The following is an 18,273-nucleotide window of genomic DNA, read 5'->3' as shown; positions in this document are numbered from 1 at the left end:
AGAAAGGTGAGCAGCCCCCAGGAGATTGATGTTCCAGAGAGAGTGGACTGTGCTGAGCAGGAAGCTCTCAAGGTTAAGCGCCTGTTTGATTTAGGGTCTTGGAACTCACTGGTGACCTCGGGGAGAAACTTCAAGGGCACAGAGGGAAGCGGAAGCCACACCCAAGTGGACTGAAAGGCACAGAAGTAATGAGTATACCTTGGAGGTTCAGAAAGTCATGGCTAGAAAGAGAAAGAGGTAGCAAATCTAGAGATGATGGCAGAGACAGCATTTTTTAAGATTATATCTTTATTGTATGTTTTTGTGGGGGGGGGTTGTTTTTTGCCACAGCAGGAAGTGGCTTGATGTGGGATCTCAGTTCCCAGACCAGGGACTGAACCCTACTGCAGCAGTAAAAGTGCTAAGTTCTAACCACGAGACCACCAGGGAACTCCCAAGATGCATTGTTCAGATGGAAGAGATTTGGACAGGCATAGACGCTAAAGTTAAAAGAAAATGTGAACGTGAGTCGTGGTTTTACATCACAAGAGGGTGAGAGATGATGGGATGATCTAGAGAAAGTGGCAGAACTGGAGGCAGAGGGGAGGAAAACAACGAAGCTTCTATTTTAACAGAAGGGAAAGAGTTTGGGCAACCACATGTCTGTTCCACTAATCTAAATCCAGGTTCACAACCCCTTTTTATCATCACATTAGACAAGCCAATCACCGAATCAGTCAAGAGTGACTAATAAGAGTCTTCGAATAAATATTTATAATAATGATCTAATTTTTGCAGTTTCAGAGCCAACCTAATTAGTGGATGTTGGATGTTGAAACTGTCTACATTTTATTATATGTTTTAGCATGTGTATACAAAAGAGGCAAATCACAATTTGAAAGCTAGAATAAAAGCCTCCTAAAGGCAGGAACTCTATACAATTTTTGTTTGAATTCTAGTTTTTCACAGGTGTTCAATAAATATTTTAGGACTTAGTTAAGTTTAAATCAGAGTTTACAAAACAATTATGTTTCTTTACCAAAAGATTCACTGCTAAGTATTTGTAAATAGCCAGCAACTCTGCTGCATTTCAATTTTGAATACAAACTTACATTCAAATGTTGGCTCTAAGTACTTTTAGCATTTTTTTTTTTTTAATTTTTACAGCCACAGCATATGGAAGTTCTCGGGCTAGGGGTCAAATTGGAGCTGCACCTGGGCCCAAAGCCATAGCTACAGCAACACGAGATGAGCTGCATCTGCAAGCTACACTGCAGCTTTGGGCAATGCCAGATCCTTAACCCACTGAGCCACAATGGGAACCTTCAGCATTTTCAATTATTACTGTAGAATCTAACCCACTCTGGTATTTTAGGGACATATCTATCAAGAAAAATCAAGAAGCAAAATCCTCCCAAGTCAATAAGAAGAGGTATAGCTATTGCAGAGAAGATAGCAGGAAAATTTCTGAATTTTCAAAAGCTGAGGCGTGGCAGTGGGGGATTAGATACCAAGAACATTAACCTCACTGGCCAGCTGGATAAGCTCTGTGCCTGGGCCTCAGGTCTTTTTTTTTTTGGTTTTTAGGGGGACATCGTGGTATATGGAAGTTCCCAGGCAAGAGGTCAAATGGGAGCTGTGGCTGCTGGCCTACACCACAGCAAGAGAGGATCTAAGCCGCATTTGCAACCTATACTGTAGCTAATGGCAGTGCTCGGTCCTTAACTCACTGAGCAAAGCCAGGGATTGAACACACATCCTCATGGATACTAGTTGGATTCGTTTCCACTGAGCCACAGTGGAAACTCCCTTAATAGACTTAATTTCTTATCATTCTATTGTGGGTTGACAAAGCTCAGGGCTTATATATCTATCCTGCCACCCCCCACCCCAGCCTCGAGGTCAGTTTTTCCTTGTGTCACTGAAGTGCTGATGGGAAGGAAATAGGCAGTTCTACACCCTATTCTGTTTTTACTCAGGTTCTCAAACATCCCCTATCCTGCCTTGGTTCTGAATTATATTGGTCTACTCACACTCTCTGTCCCCTGTCAGAAGATGTAATGAAGACACCTGCCAGTTCCTAAAGGATTGTGTTTCTCCCTTCTGGGTCACTGCCAGGAACCCCCCAGAGCATAGCTCAGATCACTTGGTTGCTGAGAACCCCAGCCTTGGCTTTTTTTTTTTTTTTTTAAGCTTTATTGAATATAGTCGATTTACAAGGTTGTGATCATTTCTGCTATACAACAAAGTGACACAGTCATACATACACACATATCCATTCTCTATCAGAGTCTTCTCCCACATAGATCATCACAGAACACTGGGTAGAGTTCCCTGTGATCTACAGCAGGTCCTCGTTGGCCAGTTATTCCATATAGCTCAGTGTGCATGTGCCAATCCCAAACCTCGAGTCCATCCATCCCACCCCCCACTTTCCCCTTTGGTAACCATAAGTTTTTCAAAGTCTGTCAGTCTCTTTCTCTTCTGCAAATAAGTTCATTTGTATCCTTTTTTTTTTTTTTTTTTTAGATTCCACAGATAGGTGATATCATATGATGTTTATCTTCCCCATCCAACTAACCCCTAGCCCTGGCTGTATCTGCCTTCAGGAACAAACTAGTCATGTGATGGGGAGTCTAGAAATGTGGACCCAGAGAGAGAGACCATCCAGTCCAATGCCTTCATTTTGAGATGGACCTATAATGGGAAAGCAATTTGCCTGAGGTCATGGTTAGCAACAGAGCTGACACAGGGATCAGATCTCCTGTTCCTGGTCCAAAGTTCCCCCAAGACACCTCCAAATTGAGGTCTTATCCCCTTTGCAAACACTGCATCCCAGCCATTTCTCTCTTTTATACACAGTTTGGAGAAGAAAAGAATGTACATATCTCTGCCCATAGGCTTTATTTTTCTCTAAGATAAGCATTTGTTTGGGTGAAGATCTGTCCCTGAATGACCGATACTTTCCATTTTCCAGTCCTGTTATTTTACACAGCGGCCCCCAGGAGGAATGAAAACTTGGAAGCTCTCCTTCGTGTACTCCCTAATCTAGCATCTTCATGCCACCCTCGCCTCCTGCCCCCGCCCCATTCCTAAAAAAAATCATTCCCCTGAGTTACTGTTGTGGCTCAGCAGGTTACAAACACAGCTAGTATCCATGAGGATGTGGGTTGGATCCCTGCCCTTGCTCAGTGGGTTAGGGATCTGGCATTGCCATGAGCTGCAGGGTAGGTAGCAGATGAGGCCCATATCCCTTGCTGCTATGGCTGTGGTGTAGGCCAGCCATTGTAGCTCCAATTCGACCCCTAGCCTGGGAATTTCCATATGCTGCAGGTTTGGCCTTACAAAGAAAAAAAAAAAAACATTCCCCAATAACTTATCTGTCTGGGCCCCCTTTCCATTTTGCAAATTAGTCCTCTCACACCAAGGCATCTAGACCTTCAAGATTCACCGAGTCCACTAGGCTTAGAGACAGCCAGGGAGCAAAGATCATCCTCAAAGAAAGAATCGAACCTCCAGGGCCCCTTTTATGTCGGCCCAGCATTTGCATACATATATTTATACGTGCATAAACATGCACGCACAGGCAAACACACACACACGCGCGCGCGCGCACACACACACACACACACACACACACACATGCATGTGGCCAACAAGCCAGCCAAAACGAAAATCGAAGAAAGGGCCCACGCAGGTAGAGGAGAAAATGTCCCCTTTCTATCTGCAGGCCGCCTCCAGCAAAAGCGTTCCTAAAATCCTCTAGGTTAAATATATTGCTGCCATTACACTCTACAAGAAACACATTCCATAAAAACGAAGGTGCTGTAAATTATACAAATATGATGCTAACAAGCCAGGAAACGCGCCGCTAATGAGGTCAGCTCCAGATCTCCTGCAGCGCCGCCAAATCACGTGCCAATCCTGCACCGGGAGGCCCAGGAACGGCATCAGGTCAGCATTTTTTTATCGCGTTTGTAACCTGCTGTTTGGTGTATGGTTACACAGGTAGATAAAAAGCCTCCACTTCTTCCTACCTCCCCCTCCCCGGGTTCTCTCCCCAGCCCACCCCCAACTTTGTTTATGTGTCACATGTCCAAGTCACCAGACAGGCCCGATCTGCATTCATGTACCTGACTATTACTGACTATTGTTCTCCTGCCTGGGAGAGAATTAGTCACTCAGATGTGTAAATATTGGTTACCGTTCCGAAGCACGCAAGCTTTGTGTTTCTATCAGCCCCATTCCTGGAGGAATTATGCATGCTGTTGGCACCGGGCTTTGTACACACTGTATTTGCTAAAGCTCTAAAAATCAAATAAACATGTTCTCGGCTCCTGAATTATTAGTTCATTCACCATCTTTCCCCGTTAGGGGGGGAAACAATAAACACGCCGAAATGTGGCATTTAGGAACTGCGACAAGATTTCTGCTTGGCATTTACAAGTTGGAGAACAACCGAAACACCCTTCCTGGGCCTCTGTCAGGCACAGCCCATCAGCTTGGAGAGCCCAGGCATCTTTGCAGTCACTCTTGACCTCCTGGCGATCCAGACCTTTCCCAGGGGGTCAGCATGCAGCCTCCACTTCCCGACACATGTCAGACCGGGGACCAGTGCCTTCTGAGCTCCAGAGATGAGGGCAGAGAGGGAGGCCTCGGCACCCAGGACGCCCACACCACCCAAATACAGAGGCCAGAGCCACATCTGGTAAGAGCAATCGGCTTCCTGCTCTGAAGGTTCCAGACTTTCTATTTCCTGCTTTGCACGAGGATTACCACAGCCCCACGACAGGGCTTAGGGGCATTGCTCAGATGGTTCACCCAAGTTGGTCTCCTCGCCCCACCCCCACCCCTGCCCACCCAGCAGCCATGTGGAGAAGGGGCCACCAATTTTACAGGCCAAGCGCAGTGTTTCCTGGCACATTTTTTCCCATCCCAGAATCCAGGATGATTAAGGTTTAAAACCATTGAGAGTCGATGAATAAAAAAGGGGCAAGTTGAATGTGAGACGCACAAAAGAACGTAAGTGAACACTGAGCCCATAAATATGATCACAAAAATATCTCTTATGCCTCCCAACGCTAAGCAAAGTATTTATGGTACGGCTTCCACTCAGAGCCAAGAGCGGGGGTGGAAGGTACTTGCGTTCTGAACCGCCTGGCCTAGCCCTAGTCTCAGACACCTGTTTATACTCCATCTCGAAGATTTTTATTGAGTCTGTTCTCCCCAGTCTAGGGGCCCTGCGTGGATCTATTTGTATACACATATCATAGGTGTTGGAAATAACTTCAGCACATAAATGCCATTATTGCCAACAGAGTTGGTGTAAACCATCTTTACTACTCAAACAGCTCCAAATCGAGCTGCAAGGAAACAGGAGCAGCAGCAGCAGTAGCAGCAACAGCAACAAAGAAATCAGTGACAGCTACAAACCACGACCACAAATCAAATTCCCAAAGAGGCCTTGAGGTGGGAAGCACAAAGCAGAGGCCTCGCAAGATAGCAGGCCGGCCAGCACTCAACACGTTTGGAAGAAAATCGAATTAAAATTGAAGTAACTCCCTGCTCTAAACTAAACACAGACTACACGTGGGGCGTGTACAGGGATGTCAAGGAGGGAGGGAGGGGACACAGCAAGAGGCACCACCATGAAACTCTCAACAGCGTATGTGATGGTGGATGTGGGACGTGGGAATCACAGGATTTGCACCGAGAGCCCTGAAGCCGTTTCTGACATTCAACAGTTACCTAGTAGCCAGCGTCATCCAAACAAGAGGAAACATCTTATGGGCACAAGTCAAGACTCTCCCCTCCCTTGGAGGTGGGAAGGGTCTTGCTTTCTAATCCAATCAGGAAAGATAAAGCCAGAAAGCTATTACATAAGGAATGGATAAACAACAGTCCTACTGTAGAGCACAGGGAACTATATTCAATATCCTATGAAAAACCATAATGGAAAAGAATATAAAAAAGAGTGTGTATGGAGTTCCTGTTGTGGCTCAACAGGTTGACAACCCAACTAGTGGATATGGGTTCGAACCCTGGCCTCGCCCTGTGGGTTAAGAATCTGGTATTGCCACAAGCTGAGGCTTAGGTTGCAGAGGTGGCTTAAATCTGGTGTTGCCATGGCTGTGGTGTAGGCCTGCAGCTGCAGTGGCAGCTCTGATTCAGCCCCTCGTCTGGGAACTTCCACATGCTGCAGGTGTAGCCCAAAAAAGAAAAAAAAAAAAAAGTCTATATATGTATAATTGAATCATTTTACTGTACAGCAGAAATTAACACGACCTTGTAAATCAACTATACTTCAATTAAAACTATATATGTAAAGCCATCACACAGAGCCATACTCACACCCCACATGGGAACTTTCATTCATTCTTTTTTTTTTTTTTTTTTGGACAAGCATTTACTAAGCACCTACCATGTGTTTTCGGGGGAAAGGCCAGAAATACAGGTAAGACATTATTGACTAACAAGGGAATAGAACTGTTAAATGAGAAAGTGATGGTTAAGAGTTCACTGGTGTGGAGTTCCTGCTGTGTAGCAGGTTAAAGATCTAATGTTGTCTCTACAGCAGCTCTTGTTCATGTTCCATCCCCAGCCCCGCACAGTAGGTTAAGGGTCCAGCTTTGCTACAGCTGTGGTGTAGGTCACAGCTGTGGCTCGAATTCGATCCCTGGCCCAGTAACTTCTAAATGCTGTGAGCATAGCTATTTAAAAAAAAAAAAAAAAAAAAAAAAAGTCATGGATAAATAGGAAAATAGGAGTTCCTGTTGTGGCTCAGCAGTTAGCGAATCTGACTAGCATCCATGAAGACACAGGTTCAATCCCTGGCCTCACTCAGTGGGTTAAGGATCTGGCATTGCCGTGAGCTGTGGTGTAGGTTGCAGATGCAGCTCGGATCCCACATTGCTGTGGCTGCGGTGTAGGCCAGCAGCTACAGTTCCAATTGGACCCCCAGCTTGGGACCTCCATATGCCGTGGCTGCGGCCCTAAAAGACAAAAAGACAAAAAAATTTTTAAATAGGAAAGTGACAACAACTTAAAAAAAAAAATTAAAAAGCAGTACATAATTATTGACCAAGGGAGAGTAATGGAGCTCTAGGAGCTGACCAAGTCCCAAGTGAAGATGGAACACTATAAACTGGAGTAATCCAGGAAGGCTTCAAGGAGGAGGCATGCTTTGAAGAATCGATGCAAGAGAACTGTGTGGGGTAAAGACCAGAATGTGGAAACAAATACAGCATGTTGGAGAACTTAAAGTGACCCTTCTGACTTTGCAGATTTGTATCAGATACTAGAGGTGGGCAACTTTGGAAGGGTTGGTTGTTTCTATTGAATGGTAACCAAGTAATTTAGGGATTTGGTCATGGTTGAATATGGCCTGTGATAAACACAAGACAGCCTTCAATAAAAAGAAAACGATATTCATACATTCTACTTAAATGTGCATCTGGGGGGAGTGAGGAAATGCAGGAATGAACACTCAGCTGGGTGGGGAAGGGGGAGATGTGTGTGTGTGTATGTGTTTACTCACCAACACGTGTGCAAGGGGGCTTTTATGCCCTCTCCCTCCTGGAAAGCACTGGACCATCATAGTGGACTTACCAACAGCCCAACAGCCCTGCATTCCCTCAGGCAAAAAGTGCTTTTGGGGGCAAAAGAGGAAGGGGAGGGAGAATGGGAGAGAGAGAGAGAGATGGTTTTTCCAGGCCAGCAGAAGGCACTTGAACTCTGTGGGCAGGTCAGCTGTTTGGAACAGGTATGAGCTGGGCATTGCCATAACCCAAAGCAGACAAAGTGTGAAATATGCATTTTTCTTTTTTATTTTACACCATTTTTACGAGACCTCAGTGTCGATGCAGCAAGAGCCCTTGGCTCAAGCCTTGCAGGGTTGGCAGATTTATTACTGAATTTGAAAAAAAAAATGAAAACAGTTCAGCTGTCTGACCAGGTAGAAAGGATTATCTCTACTTGAAAGAAATCAGACTTAAAAAAAAAAAAAAAAAAAAAGTCTTGCACTGACAAAGAGAATTCTACCCAAAGCGGTATGCCTTAGAGTTCTCATTGTGGCTCAGTGGGTTGAGAACCCAACTGCATCCATGAGGATGCAGGTCTGATCCCTGGCCTCAATCAGTGGGTAAAGGATCCGGCATTGCTGCAAGCTGCAGTGTAGGTCACAGATGTGGCTTGGATCTGGCTTGCTGTGGCTGTGGCTATGGTGTAGGCCAGCAGCCGCAGCTCTGATTCGAAACTTCCATATGCCTCAGGTGCAGCCCTAAAAAGCGAAAAGCAGAATTAAAAAAAAAAAAAAAAAAAAAAAAGCAAAGCGGTTGCACTGCTGCTGTAGCCCAAATTGCTATTGCTGCTAGTTTTTAAAATGGGGCTTCATCCCATCTCCAGCGGGGCCATGTGAACCAAACCAGGAAGCAAACTGTCTCTCTCCTGCACTGGCCCAGGCTCTCCTTGTGACAAACCCCCTCAAGGCCTGTCCCACCATCATGAAATTGCCCAACCAAGCAAAGTGTGATTCTCACACCAGCCACTGAGCAGATGGGCTCAGGCCGAGAAAGCAGCCCTGTCCCAGCCCTCCTCCCTCTGCCTCCCCCTGACACACATGCAGGACCTGGGGCTCCAGTAGCCCATCGACACCAGAGCCTCCCAGAGAAGCACTCAGACACTTGTACCTGGATCTTCCCCACCCAGGGCCCAGTCTAAGACTAGCCCAGCCAGGAGTCAAATACCCAATCCCATTGTCACAAATAATAAGGCTGGAAGCGCACAGAAAATGGGTCATTGGGATTATAAAATGCCCTTCCCCTCACCCCATCTCGTTGGACAGATTTCCATTGTAACAGATTTTACTGACCTCTTACCCATTGTGGGGCAATCGGTATTAAGACGGGGGCCCCTGCCCTGGGGGTGATCCTCACACACCCACAGGCAGCCTCTTCCAGCCCCCGCTCAGGGAGGTCTTCATCTTTAGGCCCTTAGGGAGGTTGAGGAGACTGAGACTGGGAAATGAAGTACTAGCCCAAGGTCACTGAACAGACAAAGGAAAATCCAAAACCTGGGAATCTATAGCCTGTAGGCCCCGGAGACTCTGCTTCCCGTCTTCTTGCCTAATCTGAGGCCACCTCTGCCCACAGAGATGATTTCCTTCAGGTCAACCAGGCCCTCCCCCGACCCCACCACACCCCTGCCACTCCCCAGTTCCGTGGTCCTGTTCCCAGACTCGCCCTGGCCGCGGAGAATTGATGGGCTCTTCCTACCTCTGTCTAAACCTTCTATCCTCTCAACCCTCCCTTGCCTGCCCATCTGGAATCCAAGATCCAGAAGTCCCCAGCTGGAGCTTCTTTGCCAGGCCCCCAAGGAATGCAGGAGGCGCCCAGCTCGCATCAGCCCAGCCCCCAGCTCAGCCTCTCCCACTGGGTCCTGCCCTCCCGCCTGACCTCCCCTCTGGGCCTCGACCTTCCCCTCCCCACCCTACCCAGCCCCTCACCCCAGCCCCCGAAGAAGTAGGGGATTCGTGTTAGCAAAGTGCTGAGAGGGGAACCAGAGCCAAGCACTTTCCATCTGCGGGAAGGAAACAATTTTAATTGAAAAATGAAATCACAGATTACATGCAAATCTTGTTGGCAAATTTCAGTTACCACCAAATTAAATGTATAGCTAAGCCAGGCATCATCAGGGCACCCCATTTCATGCTTTACCCGAGGTGTGTCCATAGCACTCAGAGGTGGCCTGATAAGTGTCCTTCTGCAGAAGGAGCCCCCACCTCCTGCCCCTGGGAAGAATTCGGGTAGCTTGGCTCTGCCTGCCCCAGGGCCCCCATATCAGGCCTTAAAATAAGGTTGGGAAGTGGTCAGGTAGGCTGGGCAGAGAGAAGAGTTCTGACTGTTCTTACCATTCAGCTTCCTGCCTTTCAGAAAAAAAAAAAAAAATCAGCCATCGGAGTTCCCGCCATGACGCAGTGGGTTAAGAATCTGACTACAGCGGCTCAGGTCACTGCCACTTTGATCCCCAGCCTGGCACAGGGGGTTAAAGATCCAGCATTGCATAGTTGTGGTGTAGGTCACAGCTGCAGCTTCAATTCAATCCCTGGCCCAGGAACTTCTTTATGCTGTGGGTACGGCCCTAAAATTAAAAAAAAAAAAAAAAAAAAAAATCAGGCATCAGCAAAGGACAAGTTAGAAAATATTCCAGTAGCAAAATATTAAAAATTACCCCCCCAAAAAAAAACTGCCTTGACTTTGCCTGTTGTTCTGTAAGTGTGAACACCGAGGCTCAGAGTATCCCATGGTCAGGCTGACTCAGGACACAGGTGACCTCAGGCCTGGGACAGGGTTTGGTGGCTGGAGATGAGAGGCCCACATCTGAGCTGATCCGTTTTAGTCTTATCGAAGATTGGTACTGGTGGCTGTGTCAGTGACTTCACCTGCTGCCACATCCCCTCCTATACACTCAACGTGCATGTGCCGGGCACTGCGCTGGGCACTAGACTCCACAACCAGAACATCAAACTCTCCCGCCTTCCTCAGCTGCAAGGAGGCCCCTGCAAGCGCTGTGTCTCCCTGTGAGGGCAGGCACTGCCACCACATGCCCAAGCTGGGCTTAAAGCCGTCTCTCCAACCCAACCTTAGGCACCTGAAGGAAAGAACTGCTGTTGTGAATCTCTGCCTCTCTGCCTCTAGGTCAGCTGGCGTTAGACCCTCCCTAAATGTATATAAATGAAAGGAACCCATATATGTTTTCATTTTATTTTCGGCTATACCTGTGGCATGTGGAAGTTCCCAGGCTAGGGTTAGAATTGGAACTGCCCCTGCCAGCCTGTACCACAGCCGTAGCAATGCCTGATCCAAGCAGCATCTGTGACCCACACCAAAGCTCACAGCAACACTGGATCCTTAACTCACTGAGCGAGGCCAGAGATTCAAACTGCATCCTCACGGACACTATGTCAGGTTCTTAACCCACTGAGACACAACGGAATTCCAGAACCCATATTTGAAAGAAGATTCTAATGCCACCGTAGTTGTTGCTCAGACAGAGTGGGGGTATCCAGGGGACGTTTACCCTGAATTACAAGGAGACAGTCCTTGGTGTCATTCATCCAAGCAGGAAATTTCTTATCACTGTGAGATTGTTTCCACAGTGGCCAACAGCTAAGAGACTAGAAGCCACCAAGGAGGACTCAATTAATGGAGACTCATGCCTGTCACAGCATCTGCCTGGCCCTGGGGCACCCCTGCTCTTGCTGGGCGTCAGCCCCCAGGGCCTTCTGTACACCTGGGGTGGGGGGTTGGGAGGAGAGCACCAGGAAGGGGTGATTTCAGGCCTGTCTGCAGGGTGAGGACTGTGAGTGGGAACAGCTGCCCTATCCAGGGCTGTCATCCTGAGTCTGATGACAAAAGCCAGGAGGAGGGTGACAGGCCTGGGCTTGGTGGGGAGAAAGTCCCCCCTCCACAGGGCCTGGGGCCCCATTGAGGCCGGCTCTCCCCCAGCTCCGCCTCTGCAGAGCATGTGGGTTCTGGCCTTATCTGCCAGATGGCTCCCGGAGGGAATGATTTATTAGGTGCAGAAAGCTCGCTGATAAATTTTACTGCAAGTCCCCAGCAAAAGACTGGGGGTTGCAACAGCCCAGCGCAGGCAGCTCTAATGGAAAGTGCCGTCACCAAAGAGCAAAGCATTATTTATGACTGTCTGTAATGCCGTTTGGGGGAAATTCATCATCGCCTCCCTGCTCGCAGGCGGGACAGCAGCTCTGGGGGAGGGGGATCCAGGACAGGTGGGGCACAGTTAGAGCAGTTCTGGGAACCTGCCAATAGAGAGCAAGGCCATATTTGTCCTGAGTGACCCAGCTCCCCTTGCCAAGCACTGACCTATGAGTCCCCTCGCCATCCCTCCCCCATCGCTATAACCAACCCCCACGCACCTGCACCCACCAAAACAGAGAAGAGAGCAAAAGATGGCATTTTCTCCTTCTCTGTGTGGACTGAAGATTCTTACCTATCTGCGCAGTTGAGGGCAGTTCCATACAGAAGCAGAAATCTAGACCAACTGATCACTCCCCGGCCCCACAAGTTCAGAGCAAGAAGAGGGGTGGGGTTTCTCCCATTCTGCAAAACTGCTCAAGAAATGAGGTGTATGGAGTTCCTGTCATGGCTCAGCAGTAAAGAATCCGACTAGTATCCATGAGGACAAAGGTTTGACTCCTGGCCTCACTCAGTGAGTTAAGGATCCAGCGTTGCCACAAGCTTGAGCACAGTCCACAGATTCAACTCAGCTCTGGTTTTGCTGTGGCTGTGGTGTAGGCCGGCAGCTGCAGCTCCGTTTCAACCCCTAGCCTGGGGACTTCCATATGCTGCAGGTGTAGCTGTAAAAAGAAAAAAAAAAGAGAGCAAGAGAAGAAAAAAAGGACAGTGACCCAGCTGTGGTCACTCAGCCATGGGAGCCAAGGAGCTCAGGGGCTGGCCTCTCTGGCAGGCCCTGACGACCTTTCATTGTGACACATAGCATGGCCCTGTGGTTGAGTTTCTCCACCCAGGTCCTGTGCCCTCAGCTGGACAGAGACATTTCGGGGTCACCCTATCCTAGCCCTGCCCCCTCCCACCATGTCAACCAGTGAGGTCCCAATCCCTGTACCTCCTCCTATATATATAGAGTATCATAGTCATGGATGACTACCTGCTTCACATCTGAATTATTTATGTCTAAGTCTGTCTCTAGGCTCCTTGAGGGCAGGGCCTGCATCCTCTTCATTTTTAGAATCATCACAGCAGGAAGCAGAGCCCCTAGCACAGAGCAGCCTTAATAAATGCTTGATAATAAGATGACCCTGGCCGACTTCAGATCTACTGGGATGGTGGCCTCATGTGTTCTCATGCATCTGTCACCACGCTGGTATTCATAGCATTCAAAGGCGCTCTGCCCCACCCGCAAGTCCTCAGGCGTGGTATCATGGAAAGAGCACTGGATTAGGAGTCCCAAGGGATGGGCAGCAATGCCAAACATTCTTTGAGTGCATCACATGCGCCAAGTCAGATTTTACCATGAGAACAATGATTCAACGTGGGACAGCTCGGCTTACTTGCGCACGCCTTGATGAGCCGGGGAATAAGGACTAGTAAAGTCTAAAACACAGGGCTTCTGTGAGGACGTGAGGATGACGGGCAGCAGAGGATCTGAGATCTAGGAAGGGAGAGGACAACTTGTATCAGATGGTTCTTTTTTTTAATCCATAATATTTCTTTCTTTTGTTTTTTAGGGCTGCCCCTGTGGCATATGGAAGTTCCGGGGCTGAAGGGTCAAATCGGAGCTGCAGCTACTGGCCTACACCACAGCCATAGCTACACAGACCTGAGCTGCAGCTGCGAGCTCCACTGCCCCTTTTGGCAACACCAGAGCCTTAGCCCACTGAGCAAGCCCAGAGATCAAACCTGAATCCTCATGGATATTAGCCAGATTCTTAACCCAGTGAGACACAACAGGAACTCCTTTTTTTTTTTTTCTTTCATTTTTTTAAAGGTTTATTGAAGTCTAGTTGATTTACATTGTGATCATTCCTGCTGTATAGCAAAGTGATTCAGTTATACATGTCCACACATTCATTCTTTTTCAGATTCTTTTCCCATATAAATTACCACAGAATATTGGGTAGGGTTCGCTGTGCTATACATCAGGTCTCCATTGGCCAGTCATCCCATATACCACAGTAGGCATATGCCAATCTCAAACCCCCAGTCTATTCTTCCCCCCACCACCTGTCCGTTTTGTTAACCCTAAGTTTGTTTTCAAAGTCTGTGAGTCTGTTTCTGTTCTGCAAAGAAGTTCATTTGTATCCTTTCATGTTTAAGATTGCACATATAAGTGATGTCAAATGATGTTTGTCTTTCACCTTCCATCAGATGGCCCTTTAGGCCAAGAACTCTACCCAGGTGCTTTGGATGTGTTAGCTTGTGTCAATGCCTTCACACCAGCCCTGTGGGGTCAGTGTCATTCTGATATGCGCAGTATAAATCTGAAAACATGGTATCAACTCCTTCTTGATCTGGCTGGGTGTCCTTGTGCTGTTTTCCCTCTTGAGGCCCTTGGTCTCATCTGGGAAGTAAGGGAGTTGGACTCAATGTCCAATAAGGTCTCTTCAGCTTCGAATCCCTCTAAATCATATAAGCATGCTGCCACCCAAGCAGCCCTGGCAGTTCTAGCCCACTGGAGATAAGGGGTGTGAATGGGTACTTCCAGGTGCAAAGAAATTATGCATGATGAGGGCTACTGAAATTTTTGCTTCAAGACCCAGGCTTTAAATTCACCCCAACAGGAAATAGAGAAGAATATGGCACTGGAACCCACCAGGACTGTCTCAGGAGAAAAGAGAGTGGCAGCTTCAGGCCCAGGAAGGAGCAAGTCAGAGGGGGACTGAAGAAAATGCTAGAGACTGGTCCCCAGAGTTGTCCCCCCTCTGCCCATCCCAGCCTGATGAGGATGGTGATGATGGCATCCCTGTCAAAGCCCCGTCAGCCTCTTTGCCAGCCACCTGATGACACTTTCTCCAGATCATGATATTTGAGATCTAAAAAGAGAGCTAGGTTCCCAGGTAGTATGGGTTAACAAAAGAGAGAGAGAGAGAGAGAGAGAGCTTAGCATGGATAAACAATGACATCCTCCTGTAGAGCACAGGGAACTATATTCAATATCCTGTGATAAACCGTAATGGAAAGAATATGAAAAAGAATGTACATGGAGGATAACTGAGTCACTTTGCTCTATAGCAGAAATTAACACTGTAAATCAACTATACTTCAATAAAATTTTTTAAAAAGAAGAGATCTTTATAGGCTTCAGTCCAACAGATTTGCATGGAAACTGAGGACCAGCCTAAGATAACAGAGCTACAGGTAAAGCAAACCTCTGGACCACTGGTCAGTGCTCTTGCATACCCTGCTCATGGGTCTGTCTACTGGACACCGGGCATGCCCTTTCTAAGCACACATCCTAGAATACACTCTAGAGGCACCCAGGTTGTTCCATGGAAAGTCACATGTGTAAGAATCACAGTGGTGGTTTTTAAAAAAAACAATAATATTAAGGAATCACCTTTTTTTTTTTTAATGGCTTCACATGCAGCATATGGAAGTTCCCCGACTAGAGGTTGAATCGGAGCTACAGCAGCTGACCTACGCCACAGCCGAGGCAACATTGGATCCGAGACAAATCCGAGACCTACACCACAGCTCAGAGAACGCCGGATCCCTAACCCACTGAGCAAGGCCAGGGATTGAACCTGACTCCTCAGGGAGACAATGTTGGGTCTTTAACCTGCTGAGCCACAATGGGAACTTCAGGAAGAGCTTTTTAACTTTTCATAAAAATGAATTTGGGGCAGAAGAACAATCCTGAAATGGTCCGACAACCTTTATTCATGCAAAAGGAGACAGATAAAGACTTAGTACTAAACTTGATGACTTTTGATCAAACCAATAAGAATTCCAGAGTTTAACAGACCACTGCTGCTGGGTTTAGTAAGAGCCCATCTCAGTTCTGACCAGAGGTTCTTGGTTTGAACAGGATATTTCCTGGAAACAGAACAGGATATTTCCTAGAAACAGCAGGTGGAGCATAATAGATAAGGATAAAAGATTTGGATAGAACAGAATATTTCCTGGAAACAGCAGGTGGAGCATAATAGATAAGGATAAAAGATTTGGAGCTAGCATCAAGATTCACATCCATGTCCTATATTACTCAAGGCAAGTGGCTTAACTTTTCTGAACCTCAGATTCCTCTTTGGGGAACAATAAAAAGTTCTTCATAGCAGTGTATATTACAGTCCTAGTGAAGAACCCAGTACAGAATAGATGCACAAGGTATAGTGTTTATTTTGATTGTAATATTCAGAAAGTCAAGTAGATTCAAACAGTGACTACATAACCAGAAATTTCAAGATGATCTGTCTTCTTGGTCAACATAAATTACTTTTCTCTCTCTGAATTTCCTCTTAAAACCAAGCCCAAATGATAATATGGATACATAATAATTCAGATACATCTTAAAAATTGATTTCTTTATTAAAGCAGCTCATCCGTGCTCATCCAAATGACCGATCCCTTTGGAAATTGGAGACTTCATCTCCATTTTCCAAATGACTACTGTTTTCGTACCTGGAATGCCATGGAATTTAAGGTCGCTCAGCCATGGTAAATGAATATGGTAATTTTTTTGCCAACCAACTAAGGACATAGACAAGGCAAAAAAATCCTAAGTTAAGTGTACAGCTCCCAAACCTAGTTCTGTGGGCTGATCTTGGGTGTCCTGTAGAAGAATTACTTAGAATGTTTGGTAGACATGTTGACTTTCAGGTTCCAATAACAGAAATTCTGATTTAGTCTGAAATGGGGCCCAGTGATCGCATTATAAATAAGCAAGAGATTCAGACCTAAACCAGGTTGAGAAAAATTGATCTAAGCCACGGGTTATTTTTCTATGTATATTTTCTTATACTTTCTCACCTATTTTCTGGCTCTTAGAATTTAATATTTATACCATTAAATCACAGGGAGACTGGAAGAAAAGGCAGGGAATTTTTTTTTCTTTTTAGGGATGCACCTGTGGCATATGGAAGTTCCCAGGCTAGGGGTTGAATCCGAGGTGCAGCTGCAGGCTTATACCACAGCCACAGCAACATGGGATCCGAGCTGAGTCTTTGACCTACACCAAAGCTTGCAGCAATGCTGAATCCTTAACCCACTGATCAAGGCTAGGAATCCAACACACAACCTCATGGATAATAGTTGGGTCCTTAACTCACTGAGTCACAACAGGAACTCCAAGTTTTAATACTTTGAAACAAAAACTAGCAAATGGGATTCATCTGTACAACAAGCTGAATGGCAAGAGATGCCTGGGACAGCACTGCACTCCTAGGAGAAGCTTCGGTCAGGAAGAAGGCATGCTGGGTTTGATTAGTGATGTCTCGCATGGGCACAGTCCCAGAAAATCAGAAAGAGTTACTTCCTTCCAGCTCCACTTCAAAGTATATTACTGCCAGAGGAGGAGGAGTATTCAACATTGATTAAAGGATGATGTTGACACTTAAAGTTCTCATTCATACTTCCTTTGAGAGCTTGTTTTCCATGCTTGTTTTTTTTGTTTGTTTGTTTGTTTTGTTTTGTTTTTTCCTAACTGTTAAAGGTACAGTCAAGATTCTGTGTGCTTCTGGTCCAGATAAACTAGGAAACAACCTGCAATAAGAACAGAGAATTAATTCTAAGAGGCACTAGACCCCATGGAGGCACATGCACAAAAGCTGCACTTCCCTCCCCCCACCCCCAGAACTAGACACTGCTTTTGAAACTTCTCCCAGCGTGTGTATCCTCAAGGATGGACTGAGGGGAATGAAGGAATCGCTGTCAGCATTCTCTTTCCCATCACCTTGCCTTCCCTTGAACTATGCCTTCTTCTATCCTAAATGCCCTTCCCCACCCTCTAGTGGGTTTTTATAGTAACCCAACCAATTATCTAAGGTCCAAATGAAGACCTACTTCTGAACCAAAAATTTGACACTGACTATTCAAATTGTTTTTCCATAGTAGCTGATGATTCTACAAAAGCATACCCGACCAGCTACTGGGTTATCCTCATTAATTCTGTGTTTGTCTACCTACCCCCTCCCTCACCCAAGCTGCGAGCATCTGGAGAGCAGAGACAGAATCTTCTTCCCCATGAGAGCTTCACAACGCCCAGCGTCGGTGAGTTGCCCTTGTAAATACTCATTGACATAAACAGAAAAGGCAGCTAGGCTTTGTTTTGTTTTGTTGTAAAAACTCAAGAAAGAAAATAAAGTATGGGGTGAATCATGCAAGGCAAAGTCTTCTTTGTGTTTCACGCTCTTCCCCATGCATTTGTGTGCAGGGAAACTTGTGTGAGAGGATGTCCTAACCCTTCATCCCCCCAAGACTCTCCCCTGCTTCTTCAGATGATGCAGAAGGAGCACTGGAGTTGGGCAGCCCCTAAGGGAGGGGAGCTCAAGGAGATTCCATGAGAGCCCAGACCAGCAGGGACGAGCCCAGCAACTAAGGACAGTCTTGTTGGACACAGTGCCTGTGTGGAGGCAGTCAGCACAGCGGCCTGGGGACCATGCATCAGCCCTCAGCAGCCCTCCCAAACCCTGAGGACTCAGAGAAGCTGGGCTTCTGTGCACAGACATTTACTGCCATTGGTCTTGGCCCCACCTTCCTCTCCTCTCCAAGCTTCTCCAGCCAGCAGATGAGCGAGGCAGGAAGCCGGAGGGAGGCC

The 18,273-nt window shown here is 46.8% G+C and overlaps 1 long non-coding RNA gene across 1 annotated transcript in view; it reads right to left on the bottom strand.

The window, feature by feature from the left end:
- Positions 17,124–18,273, bottom strand: part of LOC106506229 — a 50,635-nt gene continuing 49,485 nt past the window's right edge. The window contains exon 7 of the long non-coding RNA XR_002339142.1: positions 17,124–17,219. This is a non-coding gene — a long non-coding RNA (uncharacterized LOC106506229). The remainder of the gene's footprint in view (positions 17,220–18,273) is intronic.

This window comes from Sus scrofa, chromosome 15, assembly GCF_000003025.6.
Source record: "Sus scrofa isolate TJ Tabasco breed Duroc chromosome 15, Sscrofa11.1, whole genome shotgun sequence".
NCBI lineage: Eukaryota > Metazoa > Chordata > Mammalia > Artiodactyla > Suidae > Sus > Sus scrofa.
Note: the sequence above shows the minus strand (reverse complement) of the source record. Positions and strands in the feature narration are given on the sequence as shown.